Raw genomic sequence first — 23,677 nt, 5'->3', positions numbered from 1 at the left:
TAGTTCTTCACCGTGGGGATCACTAGTGCTGTTTGTAGAAAAGAAAGATGAAAGTCAAAGGATGTGTGTGGATTACCGCTCATTGAATGATATGACCATCAAAAACAAGTATCCACTACTAAGGATCGATGATCTGTTCGATCAACTAAGAGGAGCCAAGTATTTTTTCCAAGATAGATTTGAGATCAGGATACTATCAATTGAAGATCAGGAAAAGTGACATTCAAAAGACCGCCTTTGTAACAAGGTATAAATTGTATGAGTTCACAGTTATGTCATTTGGATTGACAAATGCCCCGCATACTTTATGAATCTAATGAACAAGGTGTTCATGGAGGAACTGGACTGATTTGTGATAGTGTTTATTGATGATATTCTCATCTATTCAAGGAGTGCCGAAGAGCACGAACAACATCTGAGGGTGGTTATGGAAAGGCTAAGAGCACACCAGCTCTACGCCAAATTCAGCAAGTGTGAGTTTTGGCTTCAAGAAGTGGCATTTCTTGGACATGTCCTCACGATAGAGGGAGTATCGGTAGACCTTTCGAAAGTTGAAGCAGTGGTCGAGTGGATTCAACCAGTCAATATCTTAGAAATCAGAAGCTTCCTTGGGGTGGCAAGTTATTACTGTAAGTTTATTGAAGGATTTTCAAAATTGCTTAAGCCAATGACCAAGCTTCTCCAAAAAGACGCCAAGTTTGAATGGGATGAAGCCTGTGAGAAGAGTTTCCAAGAACTCAAGAAGAGACTGACTACCGCCCGGGTGTTAAAGTTGTCAGATATGCAGAAGGACCTCGTGGTCTATTGTGATGCCTCACGCCAAGGTTTAGGTTGTGGCTTATGCATCCAGGCAACTGAAGCCGCAAGAAGAAAACTACCCAACTCAGGACCTGCTAGCAGCAGTTGTACATGCACTTAAGATATAGAGACACTATTTTCTTGGAAATAAGTGCAAAGTATATTTTCACTAGAGAATACAGATCACAAGAGCCTGAAGTATATTTTCACTCAGTCAGAGTTGAATCTGAGGCAACAGAGATGGTTAGAGTTGATAAAGGATTACAATCTAAGTATCCAATATCACTCGGGGGAAGTGGGATGAAATTGGTATGGATTTCATAGTTGGGTTACCCAGAACTTAGAAGGGTAACGACTCCATATGGGTTATAGTGGATCGTCTGACAAAAGTAGCCCACTTCATACCGGTCAAAAAAATCTATAGAGGTGACAAATTGGTAGACTTGTATATTGACAATATTCTGAGGTTGCATGAAATCCCAAGCAGGATCGTCTCTGATAGAGGACCCAGTTCACATAGAGATTTTGGAAAAGTCTACATACTGCCTTAGGAACTACACTTGATTTTAGTTCTACTTACCACCCACAGACTGATGGTTAGACGGAAAGAGTAAACCAGATCTTGGAAGATTTTCTGAGAGCTTGTGTGATAACCTACGGAAAAGACTGGGAGAAAAGTCTATCATTTGTGGAGTTCTCATACAACAACGGCTTCCAAGCTAGTCTGAAGATGTCACCTTTTGAGGCATTGTATGAAAGGAAATGTAGAACACCTCTACTATGGTCAGAAGTAGGAGAGTGAACATTCTTTGGACCTATGTTAATAAAAGATGCAGAAGAAAGAGTTGCTAAGACCAGAGAAAATCTGAGAGCAGCTCAGAGCAGATAGAAAGGCTATGCAGATAACCAGAGGAGAGACTTGACTTTCGAAGTTAGAGACTACTTCTACCTCAAAGTATCCCCAATAAGAGGCACCTGAAGATTTCAAGTTCATGGAAAGCTAGCACCTAGATATGTGGGACCTTAAGAGATACTCGATAAGAATGGAACAGTGGCGTACAAGTTAGCACTTCCAAAAGAAATGTCCGATGTGCGCAGTGTGTTCCATATATCACAATTAAAGAAATGTTTGAGAGTTCCAGTGGAACAAGTTCCCCTAGAAGTAATGGATCTACATGTAGAGCTTTAGTATGAGGAGAGACCCATCCGAATCTTAGATATGGCAACCCGTCAAACCAGAAGAACAGCAGTTAGGTTCTGCCGAGTACAGTGGAGTAATCACACAAAAGTAGAAGCTACATGGGAATGCGAAGAGGATCTGATGAAGGAGTTTCCAAACCTCTTCAATGAGCTTTCCGAATCTTGAGGTCAAGATTCTGTTTAAGTGGGGTAGGTTTGTAATATCCTGAGTTTAGCATATTACTTAATTACGAATTTTGCTTCAAATTAAAAAAATTTGTGATTAATTAGGCTAACTAAAATCAAGGAGTTATGTATATGAATGTATATATATACTAGTATGTATATATTCATATATATTAAATGTATTAAGTTGACCAGGTATTCCAAAATGCGCTAAAATTGTTTCCAAAATAATCCCTGCATTAAGTTGGTTCATATGTGTTGGTTTATGGTTTTTATGGTTCCTTATGTGGAGATTTGAAATTGAATGTCTCTCAATTTCAAAACTATTCAAGTCCTTTGATTCAAATCATCTTCAAAAAGCTCGAGATGCAAGCCCAAATCATAATTCAAATATATTTATTTGAAATGATCCTAATCCAAAGTGGGAAACGCGGTGGGCGCCGCTCCGCCACCTCGCCCAACGTCACGTGCGTGCACCGCCTCTCTGCAGCTCACTTACCCACTATAAATAGCGCAGCCCTGGCCTCTCTTCTTCCCCTTTTCGCGCCATTGATCCACCGACCATGTGCTGCCGAGGAGCCTCAGGCCCTTGCCGCCGTCCCTGTGTCGCCGTCCGTCCACTGGAAGCCCGACTGGAGCCCGCCCGAGCTAGTAGCCAAGCAGTGCCGTCATCGCCTCTGCGACGAGTCACCGGCTGCCGCCGCGCCCGTCGCCGTTCTTGTGCTCGGTGAGCCTCCCAGTCCCCTCGTGCATCCGCCTAGGTAGCGTATAGCTGCCCGAGCTCTCCCTCTTAGCACGTAGCTGTGAGCCACCATGCTCTTGTTTCCGCCGCCGTGCAATCGCTCGTCGCCGGCGTGCGTATGTGTTGTGTGTGAGGCCGGCCTTCATGCTGTGATGGCTAAGGTGCCTTTGGCCCCTTTTCATTGCAGGAAGGAAGCTCGTTGTAGTGGGGAGGTGCTGCCCTAGCTTTTTTTGCCACCGCTGCCCTCTTTAGCCATCGTCTGGCTCTGCTCCGGCCATCGTTGGCCATTGATGAGCCCGTAGACGTGTTCCCCGTAGTGTCTAGGTCATCGGTGTGAACTTCCCGTCAAAGAACTCCTACCGGGGCACATCTCCGGTGAGATTCCTAGTGCGCGCCACCGTAGATTCCTTGCCACCGTCCATTTTCCCCTCCCATTCGCCGTTCAGCTGCGTCGCACACCCGCGCGCCCGTGCTAGCTTATTTGTTCCGAGCTAAAACAAACAGCTAGCTTATTTGTTCAGATTATTATAAGCTTAAGTCCAGATTATAACAATCCCATAAACTATAAAAATGAGCTTATTTCAGCTTATTTCGACCTTTTACTATACTACCTATCGAATTTAGAGGCAATTATCTGCCAATGCCACTCCCCCTCACACCCGAATCCCGAGTCCCCTATTGAGGGCATTGCAGACTTTTGTTATCTAAAAATAACAATCCAAATTTTAAAAATCCAGGTTGCCAAACAGCTCAGATTATTTTCCTCCAGCTTATCACAATCCAGTTTATTATAATCTACCATTTATAAGCTGCTTATTATAATCCTAAACTGAAATGAACAGTACCTTAGTTGGCATGTTTAGGTTAACTCTTTGGTCAAGTCTTGCTACTAAATGTTGCTTGATCTAGTCAAGAAGAAGCAATCGAGTTAATGACTATCGATAACTTCATTGAGGTCAGTGTTGCGAGAGAAAAAGTCTACAACCCTCCCTGTCATGATACACAATTAACACAAACTAATTTAAACAGGGGAGCAGCTAACCTGTGGATAAGCGATCGATGCTTGCCTCTATTTCAGAGTGGATAAACTAAGGGCAAAGTTAGACTAATCTTTCGTACCGTATATAACTAAGGTTGGTAAAAAGGAAGCGATAATGACATCAACCATATTCCAGATAAAGGAGAATTTCGTTGTATTTCTAAATCATGCACGTTAATTGCACCAGCTGGCTGATGATTTTTAAATCTTTTTTGAAAGGAGCTGCTGCTGATATTTCAACAAAATATAAAGATTACACGTGACTTTGAACGAAAATGTTGAACATTGAACAAACCAGATTAAAAGACAGACAAAGGGAGACAAACACTCATTCACGGTTATGCCGCGTTGATGGTTGGTTGTGGCTGCCTCTTCACATATGGCCTGTTTTTGTGCCGAATCGCTTCGTCTTTCCAATCTCGCATTTTTGTCTCCCCCGTAGAGTGGTGGAGGATCACCTCGTTGAGATTCTCAAGATATGAGATTCCTGCCACGCCAAGCCTGCTTTCCTCGGGACACACGTCTGATAACGATAGAAATACAGACCCTGACAATGGTCTGGAATTTCTGAATATGGACAAAGTAGGTCAAGAATGGTCAGAGACTTCATAGATCCAGCTAGGAATATCACTTTTGGAAGCTTTGGGGCCTCGAAGCACAGTCGCTTAAGGCTTGGGAAACCACCATCGTGCACAACGAAGCTGCCAACCCAAAACTTGTCGCAATCCTCTGCTAGCTTGAGATATTCCAAGTAATGTAAATCTTGCAGGGCAGATAAATCCTCACTGCTCAAACCAGTTGAGATGAGTAGCAGCTTGTTAAGACCAACCAGCTGGCTTAGCGTAAGAGTAGCAGGCAACCTCTCCAGTTTCCCTCGTAGTTTGATAGATGCGAGCTCACAGGGAGCCTCTAAAAAACTTACGAACTCTGTAGAGAAGTCACTTGAATCAATTGACAGAACTTGCAGAGCTTCGCTGCCGATGAAGCGCTCCTTAAGCTTCAGCAAGACCGAATTGCTAGTCCATGCTCGTCCAGAGCATAGTTTTGGCTTTTTATTGGGGAAGCTGTTGGAGGAATCTGATGCAGTTTGATAGATCTTAACCTTCCTCAGTTTTCTGGCGTGAAGTATAATCTTTTCAAAACTCGAGTCTGCCTTGTTAATGACGACTCCAGCCAGAGTCTGCAATCGACTGCCCTTTAACTTTTCCTCTGAGATTTCATGGGGTAGCTCAAACCGGCCAAACAGGTGAGCTAACAATGGTAGCTTGATGACCTCAATGGGCAGAAATTCCACCCCTGTGTCTCGAATATCCAGTGTTTCCAAATGCTTCAGGTGTCGCATTTGCAAGGGAAGATTGCCAACATCAGTGCCCCTGAGACTGAGGTACTTGAGAAACTGCAGTTTGCATATGTCTCGAACAATATTATTGACCCCCTGGCAACCTCCCAGATCCAGAACTCGCAGTACCTTGCAGGCTTGGATATCGAGAAGATGGCTTCTGCAGATCGTTAGCGACCTCATAGCAGACAAGTTGATATCATTCGAAGCCTTGTCAACTGTTTCTTTCTTGCTGTCCTGAACAGAGAGTCGGCGGACCCGGACACCGAAGATAGGGTCTTTGTTTCCTTGACCTTGAGCACATACAATTTCTTTGTTATGCAGTAGCTCATCTTTGTCAACCAGAGCGACAAAGTTCTCTGAGACTGCCTTGTGGATGATGAACTCGAGCATTATACTGTGAACTCTGAACATGGCGACCCTAGCATTGTTGATCAGTACTGGTTCAACGATACTCCGGTCAATGAACTCCTCTAAACAACCAGGGACAACTTGTTCGTCTGTGAGGGTGTCATTTGCAACAACTAATCCTTCAGCTATCCATCTACTAATCAGAACCTTGCTGTTAATAGGGCGGCCTCTGGGGAATACACTGGCATAAAGCAAGCAGCTCCGGTGAATAGAGTCGGGAAGGTTGTTGTAGCACTGGAGAAGAGCTCTATTAATTTCCACAAACTCTGCATCCTTGCCTTTTACTATCATGTCTCCGAGTGCGCGGGCAGCGCTTTTGCAGTGCCCGGTTGTGAGTCCTCCTGTCACACCACGCGCAGCTTGCCCGCGTCGACGCAAATAATTAGCTGCGCTGATCAGCGCCAGCGGCAAACCTCCACATTTCTTGAGGATGCCATCTGAAGCAACCTCTAGGGCAGGTGATCGATTCTCTTGACCAACCATTTCCCAGAATATTTTTTCTGACTCAGTTTCGCCCAAACCTTGCATTGTATACACAAAACTGCCCCAGCTGCATTCAGCCGCAACGGAGTGGACATTCGTGGTCACAATTATTCTACTGTCATTGTCATTTTCAGGGAACTCATGCTTTATAGCCTGCCACACGTCTGCTCGGACCACATCATCAATAACAATCAAGTACCTAGAAAGCATATTGAGAACACAACATTAAGCAACAAATGTTTTTTTCCTCAGAATCAGGTAAAATGTGCATACATATCAATTGCAAATATTTATTTAGTTATCATCCCAAGGATGAAAATAGAAAAAACTAACCACGGTCCACATGTAACTGTGCATTGCAGTATCATACAAAAACAAAAAATACCTGGCCCAAAAAAAGTTGCATAAACAGGGATTCCCTCGTATAGTCCGAGGATGTGCAGTAGAAAAAAAAATTCTTTGCTCGGGGCATTTAGTTTCAACAATCCTATAGCCCCCCTTACTCTATATAAACACAAAAAACATTACTAGACATATTTACTACGAGGAAGACATTTGGTTGGTTTGAAGTAAAGTTTTGAGGTCAATATGGGAAAATTATTTTTTTGGCATTGCAACGGGCTCTAATCCTGGACCTGCCATTGCTCCAGAATTTAAAAACAAAACTCAGGTTCAACAGTTAAATTTTAATTTAAAATTCGAAATTATCTAATTTTTTTTAATTTCATATATAGATTTCAAAGCCCAAATATGATGTTTTGAAATATGAAATATAGAATTCAAAGTTACTAACATTTCAAATAAACTTTATGAAATTCAGGTTTGCAAATATTTGAATTTCAAATGTCCATATTAAAAATAGATTATAAATTATCAAAATGTGAAGCATAAAATTTTAATGTTGGAAAATTAAGTAATGTTATTTATTTAAAATATGAATTTTAAATTTCAAAATCAATTTTAGGTATTTGATTTAAAAATTTAGATCGGCAAAGTCAACACATAAATTTTATATTTGAATTTAGTCCTTTAAAGTTTCATATTTCAAGAAACAAGTTTCATATTATTGGTGGAAGAAAATGTCTTTCACGAACAGGGTGTGGCGAGAATCTCTTCTAGAGAGGAGACCCAAGCTTGGAGAAAAAGTGGAGAGGCAGAATAACACCAAATGTATTTATCGTAAAAAGATTGGTCATCTGGCCTAATGGCCATGGTTTGGTATTTATAGTGCTATCTGAGGTGTTGTATACAAGTTGTTATTATGTAACAAGGACCTAGGATCGGTTGAATTATATGGCTTGGGACTAGATAAAGTGCTTTAAACCTTGTCCAGAAGATATTATCTACCATGATCGGCGCAGGGCCATCAAGTGGCGGTAAACTTGGTTGGTCGCCGAATGCGATGCTGACCCTATCTTGTGTATCAGACTGGATGCCAAGGTGATCGATATTTAATGCTGGTCACTTCGTTGCAGGCAAAAGACGATCGACAAACTCCCTCTGGCGGATATTTATGAAGGCTTGATGACTCTGTGTCGCCCCATGATTCGAGGGTGGCCGGCTCCGGGGTCCGTAGGCTCTAGGATAACTCTGGAGTCTAGGAGCTCCAGAGACTTCGTACGTTTGGAGCCCATGAGCAAACGCCAATGGAGCTAGGGGCGCTAGGGGCCCCTAATAGCGACCCCCAACAAGTTCGGAGCCCTAGGGCTTCAGAAGAGCACCTGATAGTGACTCCATAGTAAAGCCTATGGGCTGGGGCATTTTCCCCAGCAGTACCCCCTCATCTGTTGGTCCCGAGGTTTTGGAGGGGTGAGCATATGCAAAAAGAACTAGCTCCAGCCCAACCTCATAGTCAAGATGTCATAAACAACCTCACGCCGTTGAAGGGACTTTCAATGATGACTGAAAATGATGGTGATGAAGCTTGATGGAGACAGTGTGATTCGGAGGAGACTGCGTGGTTCGGAGCCCCACGACGAGAGTCGGAGATATCGACTTGCGGGGATGATGTAGTCTGGAGCCCGGCAGGGGTCGCCTAAGGTTGAGCTGATGTCAAAGCCAAGGGCCGCAGGGGATCGCTGGGATCCACGTGCACCAGAGCCTATGTTGAGGCCAAAGGCCTAGTAGTCGTTTGAGCCGAAGGCCATCAGGGTTCAATCGAAGGCAATGTGCTCCGGAGCCCGTGTGGAGGCCGGAGACGCAGAGGCATCGAAGCTGAAGGCCGTCGAGGTATGAATGGAGGTAATGCGCTTCGGAGCCCGTGCGGAGGCTGGCGGCGATCAGAGCAAGCTTTTCAACTTCTCTGATGGCAAGCCTTTTCGCCTTTTGAATTGTCATGAATGAGATCGTACTTATGCCCATTTTTGGGCACAAGTACTTAATGACGTGTGGCAACGTTAGTGTGTTCTGACAGGGTAATGCGCCGGTTCTCTTGGGGTCTTGTGCCGGTTTCCCTTGCATGCGTTGAAAGGGATTCAAAAAATAAATGTGATGGGATGCGTATGCCAAAACTAGGGCACTGTCGCAGGGAGTTGCCGTGTGTGCGCGGGTTTGACCAGGATGTGGCCCCAGCCCCTCAGAGTAATAACTGGGAAGGCCACGGGGCGACACCCACAGTGGTTCTGTTTCCTTCCCCAGGTGTACACGAATGATTGGCCCGGCTATAAAAGTTACTGTTTATCCAGTTGATCCTTCATTGCTGTGTAAGAGAGCGATTCTTCTTTGGCTCGATCATGGCATTCTCCTCCTCCTCATCGTTAGAGATGTCGATGGTTTCAACTGGTTTGACTGGGACTGAATCACCTCTGGTGCTGGAACCAGTTCTCCTTGTCGTGGCGCCGCCAGGGGTGAGCGGTCCTACGGGCGTGTTTGCAAAGTTGGAGCCGGCAACCATCATGCTTCCATCCTTGCAGAGATAGCCGCCCTCGCCACCCCATCTCGATCTCTAGTCCGATTGGCCACTCCAATCGCGATTATCGATATCTTCAATGATGGAGAGGAGGTTGATTGTGATCTTTTGGAGAAGGCGATCGACGAGGAAGAGAAGGTGGAATTGGAGAAGGAGGCAGCCCAGGCAGAGAAGAAGAAGACCAAGAAGGATGGAGAGAAGGTTGTGGAGGAGTTCTCTTCATCCTCGTCCTCTGACAGCGCGGGGGCTGGCTACTATATCAACCTCCGCGGTGGTAGGCTACAGATGAAGCGCATACGCCGCTTCATGCGCCGCTATTAGGGCTTGTAGTTTTCTTCCCCATCCTCTGTTAATGCTTTGGTCCCGGGTAGTCCAGATATTAGGAACTCAAGAAGGCATGTAAGTATTTTTGGATGTGAACTTTATTAATATAACTAAGTTTTTGGGTCCACTTAGTGTTGTTTCTCTTTTCCTTGATCGAAGTGTATGGTTATCCTCTGGGCATGCAGCCAGACATGTTTTTTTGTGTGTGCGCTTAAGCTCTAGTGCCTCACCTTCCCCGCCCCCTTCACACGCAGTGGTTGTTAGTGGCCGGAGAGTGCGTTTGTAGGTATTTTATATTTTTTATAGTTTTTCAGGGATGACTTGATCGACGGAGTCTTACACATGTTGTAGGCCTTAAAGCAACCGAGGTAGGTGTCATTGTTGGGCAGAGGGTTTGGACCCCGATGCCTTTGGCGGGGATATTGACCTCATCGTTTCTAGCAGAGGAGGTGGAGCTAATAGTGGAGCCATGAGATGAGTTCTTTGGTGCAGGCGAGATAGTTTTCGGAGCCTAGTAGAAGTGGATGGAGGTGAAGCCAATGATTAAGGCTGGTGGTGGCGGTTTACGACCACCTTAGCCCTGGCCGCCACTAGGTTCCAGCATGATACGACATTCTTCTATCTGATACCGGTATAGACCCCTCTCCATATTTGTTTGAGATTTCCAGCTCGAAGCAATCTATTTGGAGGTGAAGCCGATGGCTAGGCCGAGGGAGGCGGTCCGCGACCCCCTCGGCCCTTAGCCGTGGCTAGGCTCTGGAGGCAGGGTCATCCGGAGCCCAGCGGCGGCTACCGTAGGTAAAGCTGATGGCTAGGCCGAGGGAGGTAGTCCACAACTCCCTCACCCGTTAGCCGGGGCTAGGCTCCAGTGGCAGGGCCATCTGGAGCCTGGTGGCAGCTGCCGAGGTGAACCTGATGGCTAGGCCGAGGGAGGTATTCTGCGACCCCCTCGGTCCTTAGCTGCAGCTAGACTTCGGAGGTAGGGTAATCGGAGCCAGGTGGCGGCTGTCGGAGGTGAAGCCAATGACTAGGCTAAGGGAGGCAATCCGTGAGGTCAACCACATCTTGGAATGGTTGATAACCATGGAGTAGTGGTGTAGTGGTTGCAAGGGTTCTCGATCTGTTTTGTTCGGAGCCTTTGGATCATCAACGTTGAAGCTCCACCAATCGACATGTCATATTACCTTTCGGAAGATTGGGCAAACGCGCATCAGCTCCAGAGACTGCTGCTAGAGGTGAAGCTGATGGCTAAACTGAGGGAAGCATTCGCGTCCCCCTCAGCCTTTGGCCGCAGCTAGGCTCCGGAGGTAAGGTCATCCGAAGCCCAACGGCGGCTGCCGTTGGTGAAGCTGATGGCTAGGCTGAGAGAGGTAGTCCGTGACTCCCTCGGCCCTTAGCTGCGGCCAGGATACGGAGGTAGGGCCATCCGGAACCCATTGGCAGCTATTGGAGGTGAAGCCGATGGCTAGGCACAGGGAGGTAGTGTGAGAACCCCTCGGTTCTTAGCCGCGGCTAGTCTCTGGAGGCAGAACCATCCGGAGCCCAACAACGGGTGTTGGAGGTGAAGCCGGTGGCTAGGCCGGAGGCAATCTGCGACCCACTCAACCCTTAGCCATGGCGAGGCTCCTGAGGCAGGGCCATCTGGAGCATAGCAGAAGTTTGGTTGGAGCTGAAGCTGATGGTGAGGCTGAGGCAACCTCTTTGATACTTGGCCAGCGCCTTCGAGTTACCACAAAGTTTCATGCCTCTATGACATCAAGGCTATGCCTACGACCTGCTGGAGGGCTTCTTTATACCTCAACGACATCGGGGCTTATGCCTACGACCTGTCGAAGGATTTTCAGTACCTGTACGGCATCAGGGCTTTCGCCTACGACCTGTCGAAGGGTTTTCAGTACCTCTATGACATCGGGGATTATGCCTACGACCTGGTGGAGGGTTTTTAGTACCTCTAAGGTATCAGGGTTTTTGCCTACGACCTATCGGAGAGTTTTCAGTACCTCTATGCCATTGGAGCTTACACCTACGACCTGTCGGAGGGTTTCTTTGTACCTCTACACTGTCAGGGCTTACGCCCACGACCCGTCGGAGGGTTTTCAGTACCTCTACGGCATCGAGGCTTTCGCCTACAACCTGCCGGAGGGTTTTCAGTACCTCTACGGCATCGGGGCTTTTGCCTACGACCTGCCGGAGGGTTTTCAGTACCTCGATAGTATCGGGGCTTTCTCCTACGACCTGCCAGAGGGTTTTCAGTACCTCCATGGCAACGGGGCTTTTGTCTACGACCTACTGGAGGGTTTCTTTCTACATCTACGACATCAGGGCTTACACCTACGACCTGCTGGTGGGTTTTCAGTACCTCTACGGCATCGGGGCTTTTGCCTACGACATGCCGGAGGGTTTTCAGTACCTCGACGGCATCGGGGCTTTCACCTAGAACTTGCTAGAGGGTTTCTTTGTAGCTCTACAACATCGAGGCTTACACCTACGACCTGTCGAAGGGTTTTCAGTACCTCTACCGTATCGGGGCTTACGCCTACGACCTGTCAAAGGGTTTTCAGCACCTCTACGGCATCGGGGCTTTCGCCTACGACCTATCATTGGGTTTTCTCAAGGTTATTAAGGCATATCCGCTTGCGAAGGTTTTTTAAGATGTCTCCGCCACCAAGACTAAGCCATCAGTGGGGAGGTTTTTCTAGACATCTCCACCACCGAGGCTATGCCATCGGCGCGGAGTTTTTTTGGCAGACATCTCCACCACCGAGGCTGTGCCATCGATGGGGAGGTTTTTTGGAAGACATCTCCACCACCGAGGCTATGCCATCGGTGGGGAGGTTTTTGTAAGACATCCCCACCACCGAGGCTATGCCATCGGCGGGGAGGTTTTTGTAAGAAATCCCCACCACCGAGGCTGTGCCATCGGCGGGGAGGTTTTTGGAAGACTTCTCCACCACCGAGGTTGTGCCATCAGTGGGGATATTTTTGGAAACATCTTCACAATCAAGGCTATGCCATCGGTGGGGAGGTTTTTTGGAAAATATCTCCACCACCGAGGCTATGCCATTGGTGGGGAGGTTTTTGTAAGACATCCCCACCACCGAGGCTATGCCATCGACAGGGTGGTTTTTGGAAGACATCTCCACCACTAAGGTTGTGCCATCGGTGGGGTGGTTTTTTTTTTAAAACAACACCGCCACCGAGGCTATGCCATCGGCGGGGAGGTTTTTGTAAGACATCCCCACCACCGAGACTATGACATCGATGGGGAGGTTTCTGGAAAACATCTCCACCATCGAGGCTATGCCATCAGTGGGTAGGTTTTTGTAAGACATCCCCACTACCGAGGCTATGCCATCGGCAGGGAGATTTTTGTAAGGTATCCGTGCACTATTTGAGCAAAGGTATAACTTAAGTCTGGTCTGTAGATATTACTTATGTTTTACTATCTACTATTGAATAGGGATATAACTTAAGCCTAGCGGTATATTGTTGCTACCTAGTAATTATCTGTTGTTGAAACTTTCAACAGCTAGGCTAGCTACTTTTAATGTTTGTTGACTTTTACTGGAAAAATAACCAGTTCAGCAAGCTATTGCTAGGTGGTTATAGACAAGCGTACCTTTTCCAAAATGAGGCCTCCGCAGTAAGGTTGGAAGCCAAGAAATCTCCGCAGCCCAAAGGCATTGGAAGGGTCAGCTCCTCCTAGCTGAACATATATTAAAAGTGGACAAGTGATCTGGGCCAAGCGGGGCGCTTGGTGCCGGATGATCAAGGAGGCCGGGTAGAGTCAAGGGTGATCCTAGCTAAACACATGGAGGTCAAGCAAAGCATTAAATATAGATAGAGACGACGTGTTGACAAAGTCAAGCGAAGGGGATATTGGTGCAAGTGACAAGGTAGTCCGAGGGATCGAGAGCGGAAGAGACTTGTCGGCTGTTAGGATCGCAAGACGGAGGACACGCGTCAACATCGGAGCGCTTTCTTAAGGTGTAAGCAAGGCGGCGAGTCACACTTTGAGAAGTGCACTAGGGTTTCGCGGTTTGGCCTCAAAACCGTGGGAGCACTTGAGGGTCACGTCGCATCATCGCAAAGCTTGCGTCGAGGTAAAGCTAAGTTGTGAAGAAGCCGTGACTGTTTGCTGGATGGAGAAAAATCTGGACCAAAATGCCCTGGTGGTAGGTAGGAGGCCATTGGAAGCTAGGGATATTTTGGGAAAGGGTTAGGAAACTTAGGGGTCAAGTTTTCTAGGCCTATAAATAGAGGGGTAGGGCTATGAGAGAAGGTGAATCAGCCATTTTGGAGAGCCTAGTGATAGGTTTTGAAGAGAGGAGAGGAAAGGCTTGGTCTTTGTAATTGGCTAGAGCTTTTATGAGAGAAACATCTTTGTAATCTACCTAAAATAGGGCTAACCTCTGTGCTTAATGAAGATTATTTTCTTGCATTTGATTATGTTCCCCTCCTTCTAGTCTCCTTCTATTGGTTCCCTTGCCTTGTGTGCAAGTTTTCCTTTTTCGGTGTTGATTTTCGTTTTTCCCATTGGGCTGAAATTTTAACATCTTGGAAGGTTGTTCTTCTCGATGCTAGTGGCATAAAATTCACATACACATGCATATGTGTTGGGGTCTTGAATTCCCTTGCCTCTAGATCATCATTTTGGAGAGTTTTCTTACCCGGTGTTCATTTTCTTGATCTTTAAGTGATTCTTCCAAAAGATCAACCATTGTGTGGGGATGAGTCATGGTTTGAGTTATTGTGGAACATAGTGTTCGATTCCAACCATGAGACCCATCTTTCGTTGGATCTTCAAGTTTGATTTTTAAATTTTCATTGAAATCTCCAGACTCTCCGCATCCAGCTTCGTAGTATCCGCAAATCTCCAGACTCTTCGGATCTTTTCCCGGAGTCTCCACAATTCTCCGAAGTCTCCGGATATTTGTTCGGACTATCCGGACTTTCTGAGTTGTGCAATGAATCTCCACTGCATTCTTGTTGCTTTTTGGTTTGATTCTCTTTTTGAGGTGAGTTGGGTGACTAAATAAGACAAGGACATCTGTTTTGCAAGAAATTTGTTGAGGCGCCTATTCACCCCCTCTAGTCGCTATTCTGGAGCCTACAATTGGTATCAGAGCAGGTTTGATCACTTGTTGTCCTTAACCGGCTTTGTGATCCGTAGGCGACATGGAGAGAAGTGGGAAGATTCCTTTCTTTGATGGCCATGATTTTTCGTACTGGAAGGTTCGCATGAAGGCTTATCTTCAAAGCCAAGAAAGTGCAATATGAGAAATAGTTGACTCCAAATATGAGATCCCCCTGTTTGTATCACTCAGCCTCAGATTGAACAGTATGATAACAACAACAAAGCAAGAAATATTTTGTTCACAAGCCTAAGTTGGAACGAATTTGACAGGGTTCAGCACATTTGTACTGCCCTGGAGATTTGAACTACTCTGAGTGTCTTTCATGAAGTCACTAATCAAATTAAGGCGAGACACCAAAGCACATACAACCAAGAATATAAATGTTTGTGCAATGCCCTGGAGAGTCTTTGGATGCCATGTTTTCTCGCTTTGATGGAATTGTTAGCAATCATCAATCAATTGGTGTTTTGCCCTATTCTGACCACGAGAGAGCGATCAAGCTTCTCTATGCTCTGGATCGTAGCATATGGGAAGTGAAGATCTCGAGTTTTGAAGAGTCATCAAGTTATGACACGTTAACTTGTGATGAAATCTTCAGCAAGCTCAAGTGCACCGAGATAGCCAAGGCGGTTTGGATTGGTTTCGGAAACCCCCTGTCTCAGAACATGGCATTGGTTTCCGGACCTAGTGGTAGCAACCAGTATGGAGTTGGTGTTTCTTGTGCTAACACTTTATCTAGTAGATTTGCTTTGTCTTCCTTGGTCTCTATCACAAAGGAGCAGGTGGATGTGCTTGATGATGAGATATTGCATTGATCATGAAGAAATTCACCCGCTTCTACAACAACCGCCGAGACTAGAGGAGGGGCAATTCCCGTGCCTTCTTTGAGTGTGGTGACACTACCCACTTCAAGGCAGACTTCCCCAAGCTCAAGAATAAGGAAGATCATGACCACGACCACGACAAGCACAAGAAGAAGAACAAGAAACCCTTCTTCAAGAAGAATCGCGACAAGATGGCCAAGATGGCGGCCAAGGCGACTTCTAGGGCATTCGTGGCAGCTCTCAGCGACATCGACACCTCTTCAAGCTCAGAGGAGGATGAACTGCAAGTGAAGAGCAAGATGAAGGCCAAGGACCTCACTGGCCTCTGCTTCATGGCGGACGACAACAACGACTGCGACCCCAAGCTTGATCTCTCCGAGGTAGTTCCTTCCTATGACCAGCTTTCCATCCAAGACGATGCCTTGAATGATGCTCTCGTTAGCTAGGATAGGTTACTTAAGAAAGCTGTACGTGAGTTAAAGGAACTTAGGCCTAATATGAGTCTATTTCTTCTGAGCTTGCATTACTTAGGTCTAGGCGTGATGATAAGGAGTGTGAGAGTTGTATGGTGGTTCTGACAGAACTTGCCGAGCTTTAGGCTTTGCATGCTCAAGTTGTCAGTTGACTTGAGACTGCTGAGAAGAAGCTCTATGAGGAGGTGTCTAGATCCACTCTCTTAGGTGACTGTATGAATTTCTCTTTGCTTGCAAAGGATGTTGAACTGAAAGCAGTGTGTATCATGGAGTTGGAATCTAGATTGGAGAGTCTGGGAGTTCGAAGGATGTGCAGCCGAACTGTCCCACTTGTATCATCTTTCAGGACAAACTCAGCTGGGTTAGAGGGCAAGTTGATAAGCTTTTAGCTGAGAATGAGTATCTCCTTTCTCTAGTGGAGAAATGCTCAGAAGGCCAAGACCAAGATGTATGCTGATAAGGCGGGTTTGGCTCTTGAGTTGGGTTTTGAGAGGGTGGCTTACAATGGGGAGAGTAAGACTGTTTTCACCACATCTACTACCCTAGAAGCTGAGAAATCCAAAATCAATGCCACACCATAACTCAACAAGAAGAAACCCACACCACAGCCTACCAAGAAGAAGCACGCACCATAACCCAAGAGAGCTTCACAATCTCATATGAGAGCCCCTGTGAGAGAGCTTAGAGTGACCGGCAGTTGTGTTCCCGAGAGACGCTACCACTGCACCTATTGCCAGAGAGAGGGTCACTTGCTTGGGTTTTACTTTCGCCGTAGGAGGGATGAATGGAGTGAGTGAGAGTGGAGTACCCGGGACATGTACTGCCCCTCTGTTGGTGTACATGAGCCCTCTCCTCGCTCCTACCCACGAGTCTCTAGCGCTTTTCAATCTCTTCCTAGAGGTGGTACCCCGCGTGGATTTTACTATGACTCATATGGTTTTGATCCACGTGTAAGAGGCTTTGAGTTCCAACGCTTTGGCGGACCACATTTTTCTCTTCGTGGTTCTCACCCCCAATGTACTAGTGTTGATTTGCATGCACCTGCTTTTACTACTTCAGAGCGGATGACCCAGTACTGGATTCCCATGAAGTTTATGACTAACCCCAGTACTGAGCCATCCACCTACTACTCTTCCTGCAAGTAGGTGGCAGGCGGAGGCCTGGAGAACAAGTGGCTCATTGACTCCGGTTGTTCGTGCCATATGACCGGAGATACACCATGGTTTTTCAGCCTCACCCCAATGAAGCGGCACGAGTACATCACTTTCGGGGATGATCGAAAAGGAAGGGTGAAAGCCAAAGGTATGGTAAGGGTGAATGAGAGTTTTACTCTTAAGGGTGTGGCTTTGGTGAAATATCTGGGATACAATTTGCTTTCTATATCTCAGTTGCTGGATGAGGACTTGGAAGTGGGTTTCAAACGCGATACTTCTCGAGTTCTTGATTCGTCAAGCGCTTTGATTTGCCGGATTTCTAGAGTTGGGAGAGTTTTTGGAGCTAATTTTTTTGAGTCTCTTGGTTCTTCTCGTTGTTTGATTGCTCAATCTTTTTTTGAGCTTTGGATGTGGCATAGGAGACTAGGGCATGTGAGCTTTGACTTGCTTACTCGTTTGAGTGCCCTAGGCTTGATCCGAGAATTGCCCAATCTCAAGTTTGAAAAGAATCTCATTTGTGCTTCTTATCGGCATGGAAAGATGGTTGCCGTCTCTCACCCACCAGTCAATCTGGTGATGACTGAACGACCGGGAAAACTTCTCCATATGGACACTGCTAGTCCTTCCTGGGTTCATTTGGCGGGTGAGAAGTGGTATGTACTTGTCATTGTTGATGTCTTCTCTTGCTACTCTTGGGTTTTCTTTCTTGTGAGCAAGGATGAAGTGTTTTCACAATTTCGGAGCTTGGCTTTGAGATTGTTTAAAGAACTCCCTGGTGTATTGAAAGCAATTCGCAGTGATAATGGCACCGAGTTCAAGAACTATCTCTTTGATGCTTTCTGTCTTGAGCATGGCATTGAGCATCAATTTTCCACCCCACACATTCCTCAGCAGAATGGCATAGTTGAGAGGAAGAATCGTACTTTAGTGGAGATGGCTAGGACAATGCTCAATGAGCATAGGACTCCTAGGGAGTTTTGGGCCGAGGCCATTAGCACGGCATGCTACATCTCCAATCGAATTTTCTTACGCTCGATCTTGAATTTGACTTCTTATGAGTTGCATTTTGGGAGGAAGCCGAAAGTTTCGCATTTGAGAGTTTTTGGGTGTTGGTGTTTCTTCCTAAAGCGTGGCAATCCTGACAAGTTCAAGTCGCATTCTTTCGTTGGTATTTTTTGGGGTATTCTCTTCATGGTCATTCTTATAGGGTCTTTAATCCTGACACTAACACCATCATGGAGTCCTACGATGTGACATTTGATGAATCAATCCCTTGTGCTAGCCATGTCTTTGAGTGTGCAGGTGATCAGGAGATGAGCGAAAGCATTTTTGTAGACAGCGATCTTCCAGCTTTCGGGGATGACGAGGATGATCCAATACTTCCTACTACTACACTCGTTCCCGAGCTGGTTCCTGCCTCCTCGAAACCGGCAGAGGGTCCTGCAGCCTCTACTTCTACTTCAGCTGCGTTCGAGCCTGCACCAGCAGTGTTTGAGGGAGAGGTCGTCTCACAACGCGAAGCCCCTCAACACATTCAGTGACGACATCCCCTAGTCCTGATGATCGCCGACCTTGGTGAGAGGGTAACGAGGTCCAAATCTGTTTTTCATGCTCATTTCACTGATTCTGCATTTATTGCTTCTTTTGAGCTCCATAATGTTGGACATGTTTTATCTGATTCGAGTTGGGTCAATACCATGTATGAAGAGCTTGAAAACTTTGGGAGAAACCAAGTTTAGTTCCTAGTAGAGCCACCCCCAAATGTTCACACCATAGGCACCAAATGGGTTTTTAAAAACAAATAGGGGAAGGATGGGTCTGTAGTAAGAAACAATGTTAGACTAGTAGCTCAGGGTTTCACTCAGGTAGAGGGGATAGCCTTTGGAGAGACCTTTGCACCAGTAGCTAGGCTAGAAGCTATTAGGATCCTACTTGCATTTGTGGCATCCCGAGGTTTCATGTTGTATTAATGATGTCAAGAGTGCTTTCCAAAATGGTTTCATAGAGGAAGAAGTCTATGTCAAGCAACCCCCAGGCTTTGAGCATCCCACATACCCTCATAGAGTATACAAGCTTCAGAAAGCTTTGTATGGGCTTAAGCACACACCTAAAGCTTGGTATGATAGGCTTAGGTCTTTTTGCTAGGGCATGGGTATGTGATGGGGTCAGCTGATAAAACTTTGTTCACTCTCAAGCATGGCAATAATTTCTTACTTGTTCAGATTTGCGTGGATGATATCATTTTTTGTGGCTCTTCTCATGCACTCGTGGCCAAGTTTCCAGAAACTATGAGCAGGGAGTTCGAGATGTCAATGACGGGCGAGCTCAACTTCTTCCTTGGGCTGAAAATCAAGCAATGCAAGCAAGGTACGTTTGTCCACCAAACGAAATACACCAAGGATTTGCTGAAGAAGTTCGACATGAGCGACGCAAAGCCATTGGCGACATTGATGGCTACCTTGACCGTTCTTGAGGTTTTGGTCACTTGGATGTGCTTCACTTCTTCAAACCCAAATATTTGTGCTTTAAGGGTTATCAATGCACTCATCAATAGGGAGATTGATAAACTAAGTTGAAATGTGCCTTGGTGTATATGTGATGAGTGATTAACAAGGTTGTCAAATTTTGGATTGCTTGGGATGTGCGGAGGGTCCGCATATTTTTGTGGATAGTCTGGACTTTTGCGGGGAGTGCGCATATTTTTTCGGATGGTCCGCAGAATTGAAGGAAACTAGAATTTGCGGAGTGTCCGCATTTTTGCGGATGGTCCGCATATTTTTGCTGAGTGTCCGCACTTGAGCTGAATTTGGATTTTGACTGGAATTTGCCCTGAGTTGATTTGAGTCTTCTATTAAGCATTGTTGATTATGGACTAACTTCAGATGAAGTTGGAGATATGTATTTGCTTGTCTCATGGTGTGTATGTGACTGATGCAACTTAGCAGTCGACGGCGGGTAATCGGGGCCAAGCAGGGTGCTTGGTGCTGGACCATCAAGGAGGCCAGGCGGAGTCAAGGGTGATCCTAGCTAAACACGTGGAGGTCAAGCAAAGTATGGAAGATGGATGGAGATGGCATGTTGACAAAGTCAAGCGAATGGGATGTCGGTGCAAGTGACAAGACGGTCCGAGGGACCGGAAACGGGAGAGACTTGCCGGCGGTCAGGATCGCAAGATGGAGTACACGCGTCAACATCGGAGCGCTTGCTTAAGGTGTAAGCAAGGCAGCGAGTCACGTTTTAAGAAGTGTGCTAGGGTTTCGTGGTTTGGCCTTAAAACTGTGGGAGGACTTGAGGGTCACGTGGCATCATCGCGAAACTTGCGTCGAGGCAAAGCTAAGTTGTGAAGAAGTTGTGAGCGTTCGCTAGACGGAGAAAAATCTAGACCAAAATACCCCCATGGTAGGTAGGAGGCTATTGGAAGGTAGGGATATTTTGAGAACAAGCTAGAAAACTTAGGGATCAAGTTTTCTAGGTCTATAAATAGAAGGGTAGGGCTATATGAGAAGGTGAATCAGCCATTTTGGAGAGCCTAGTGATAGGTTTTGAAAAAAGGAGAGGAAAGGCTTTATCTTTGTAATAGGCTAGAGCTTTTGTGAGAGAAACATCTTTGTAATCTGCCTAAAATATGGCTGATATTTGTGCTTAATGAAGATGATTTTCTCGCGTTTGATTATGTTCCCCTCCTTCTAGTCTCCTTCTATTGGTTTTGTTGCCTTGTGCGCAAGTTTTCCCTCTTAGGTGTTGATTTTCGTTTTGCTCTTTGAGCTGAAATTTTAATATCTTGGAAGGTTGTTCTTCAATTCACATACATATGTATATGTGATGGGGTCTTGAATTCGCTTACCCCTAAATCATCATCTTGGAGAGTTTCCTTACCCGGTGTTCATTTTCTTGATCTTTAAGTGATTCTTCCCAAAGATTCAACCTTTGTGTGGGGATGAGTTATGGTTTAAGTTACTGTAGAACCTAAGTATCCGATTCGAACTATGAGACCCATCTTTCGTTGGATCTTTAAATTTGATTTTGAATTTTCGTCGAAATCTCCGGACTCTCCGCATCCAGCTTCAGAGTATCCGCAAATCTCCGGACTCTCCGGATCTTTTCCTAGAGTCTCCGCAATTCTCCGGAGTCTCTGGATATTTGTTCGGACTATCCGGACTTTCTGAGTTGTGCGCTAAATGTCCGCTATGTTCTTGTTGCTTTTTGGTTTGATTCTCTTTTCGAGTGCATTGGGTGACATAATAAAAAAAGACCATCTGTTCGTAAGAAATTTGTTGAGACGACTATTCACCTCTTCTAGTCGTCGTTCTCGATACTACAAAGCACAACATGAAAGCTTCCATTGACCCGTTACTATGAGATATACATCGCTTTACACGAGAATAAAGGTTAATGGAATCTGACTCACACCGATCTGGCTTTTGGAGTTTAGATTTCGAATTACTTTGCCAAACACTGTGATCATTAAAATTGCCGGATTCCTGGTAATCCTTAGGAGACACCACCAACCATACGGCGAGTCATAGGGAATGTTAAGGTGTTAGCTTTGATCAACCGAAAAGGAGAAAACTGTTGGGAATTGTTTCATGCATACGATGCGTGTGGTGTTAAAATCTGTCTAGTTCAAAGATGAATTAAAATTGCAAATCCTTAAGTCACCTGTCCTAAACTGTTGAATCTAGCTAATATATATTCAATAGTCTAATTAATAACCACTCCAAACCCACTCTTAAACATAATCCATCTCCAGGATTTGCAAAATTATTACGCGATGGAGAGAGAGAGAGAGAGAACCTGTTATTCTGAAGCAAGTCACGGAGATTTGTGGAGCCGGTACCACCAGATCCTGGTGTCGGGGCAACATCTAGCTGAACGTGAATCTTACTTAGGAGGTCTTCCGCGTTGTTGCACTTCGATGCCTCGACCCAAGCGCGGCGAGGGAATGTTTCGGCTGCCGCGTCGTACACTGCCCTTGCGAGTGCTGTCTTCCCAACGCCACGGCATCCCACGATGGAGATCACCCTCAGCTCCCGTGGTTGCCCCTCGGCTGCCGGCAGCAACCTCCTCCGAAGCTCATTTATGTGCTCGTCGATGCCCACAAACCCAGCCTCTGGACTACCAGGGGGAGCAGATGCAGCTGAAGGGCACGACCATGCAGCACCGTCTTCGCCCTGGTTCAATCCAACTCCAGCGTCGGGTTTCCAATCTCGTACTCTCTGGACATTATCCTTGAAATTGTTGATTTTTTTCAGTATCTCGTGACGGGGGTCCATCCCAACGGCGGCGAGGATGAGGCCAGATGCTCCTCCGGGAATCCAGGTGAGATCAATAAAGTCCTCGATATCACTAGCCAACTCCTTCAGTAGCACAATCTTGGTCGCATGTATCGCCCCTTGATTCTTCTCGATTTCGAGGGTCGCCATTCTCATCTCCCCCCAGATGTATCGCAGGCCTCTCTTGACTTCGCCTTTCAACTCCTTATCTCTGGCGATTACATCAGAGACCTTGGATAGCACAGCGCCGACGAGCTTCTCAAGTTGAAGCACCTCTCCACCTTTCATCTGGAAATGATCATCAAGCGGAGTGATGAACAAAATGAATGGCGCTGGGTCACATATAGACACAGTCTGATAAAAGCGAAAACTGGTAGTAGGGAATACACAGGTATGCTTTTTTCTTACTGGATCACACTAAAAAAAGGGTTAGATAGAGTAGCAAGGAAAAGCGAGACAAGGAATATTTTAAATGAGACATATAAGAGAGATTCACTCGACCCGATCAACTACACTACATAAAAAAACCATTAGTTACAAAGCATGTGGCCATGCAGAGCTTTAATATCAATTATTGCGAAAAATAGTAGTAGGGAATACGCACTCATGCTTTTCCCTGCTAGATTGCACTAAAAAAAGGCTAGAACGTTGAGCCGAAGAGTAGTCAGGAAAAGCGGGACAAGGAATATTTTAAATAAGACATATAAGAGAGAGATTCCCTACATAAAAACAACCACCGGTTACGATGCGTGCGACCATATAGAGCTTTAGCGTCAATTATTGCAAAAATTAATAGTAGGAAATACGCACGTATGTTTTTTCCTGCTGGAACACAGTAAAAAAGGCTAGATTGTGGTCGAGCCAAAGAGTAGTTTGGCAAAGCAGAACAAGAAATATTTTAAATGAGACATACACTAAAAAAACAACCACTAGTTACAAAGCAGCCATTCAAAGCTTTAACGTTAATTATTAAAAAAATCAGTGGTAGGGAATACACACTTTTGCTTTTCTCTGCTAGATCGCACTAAAAAAGGCTTGATCATGGTCGAGCTGACCGACGGAGCAGCAACATCAATTATTGTAATCTAATCAGCTGTCGGGTTGTAACCGGCTGACCACTAACGGTTATTTCATCAATTATATTTCCCATGGTCTGTGCTCGGCTTATCTGCCAAACAAATTTCGGCCAACAAACTTATTCCCATATGTCAAACAATTTTTTTCTCAAAAATTAGAGAACAAACATCCCCCAACTCTATTGAAAGCAAATAGTGCTACCAGGATCGAATCCTAGTGGTTTTAACTAAGACCATCCTTAACTACCCAACTAGCCCTTAGGCCACCCCTAACTTTTGGGGTGCAAACATCCCCTGCCTTTAGTAAAGGATAATATAGAGGCCATGCAG

The 23,677-nt window shown here is 45.8% G+C and overlaps 1 pseudogene; it reads right to left on the bottom strand.

Annotated features, from left to right (window-relative positions):
- Nucleotides 1-4,186: 4,186 nt before the first annotated feature.
- LOC133896202 (disease resistance protein RGA4-like) lies at nt 4,187-22,680 on the bottom strand (annotated as a pseudogene).
- Between the last annotated feature and the right edge of the window lie 997 nt (nt 22,681-23,677).

Source organism: Phragmites australis, chromosome 16, assembly GCF_958298935.1.
Source record: "Phragmites australis chromosome 16, lpPhrAust1.1, whole genome shotgun sequence".
Classification (NCBI taxonomy): Eukaryota; Viridiplantae; Streptophyta; class Magnoliopsida; order Poales; family Poaceae; genus Phragmites; species Phragmites australis.
The sequence above is the reverse complement of the archived record's forward strand: the minus strand, read 5'-3'. Positions and strand labels throughout refer to the sequence as shown.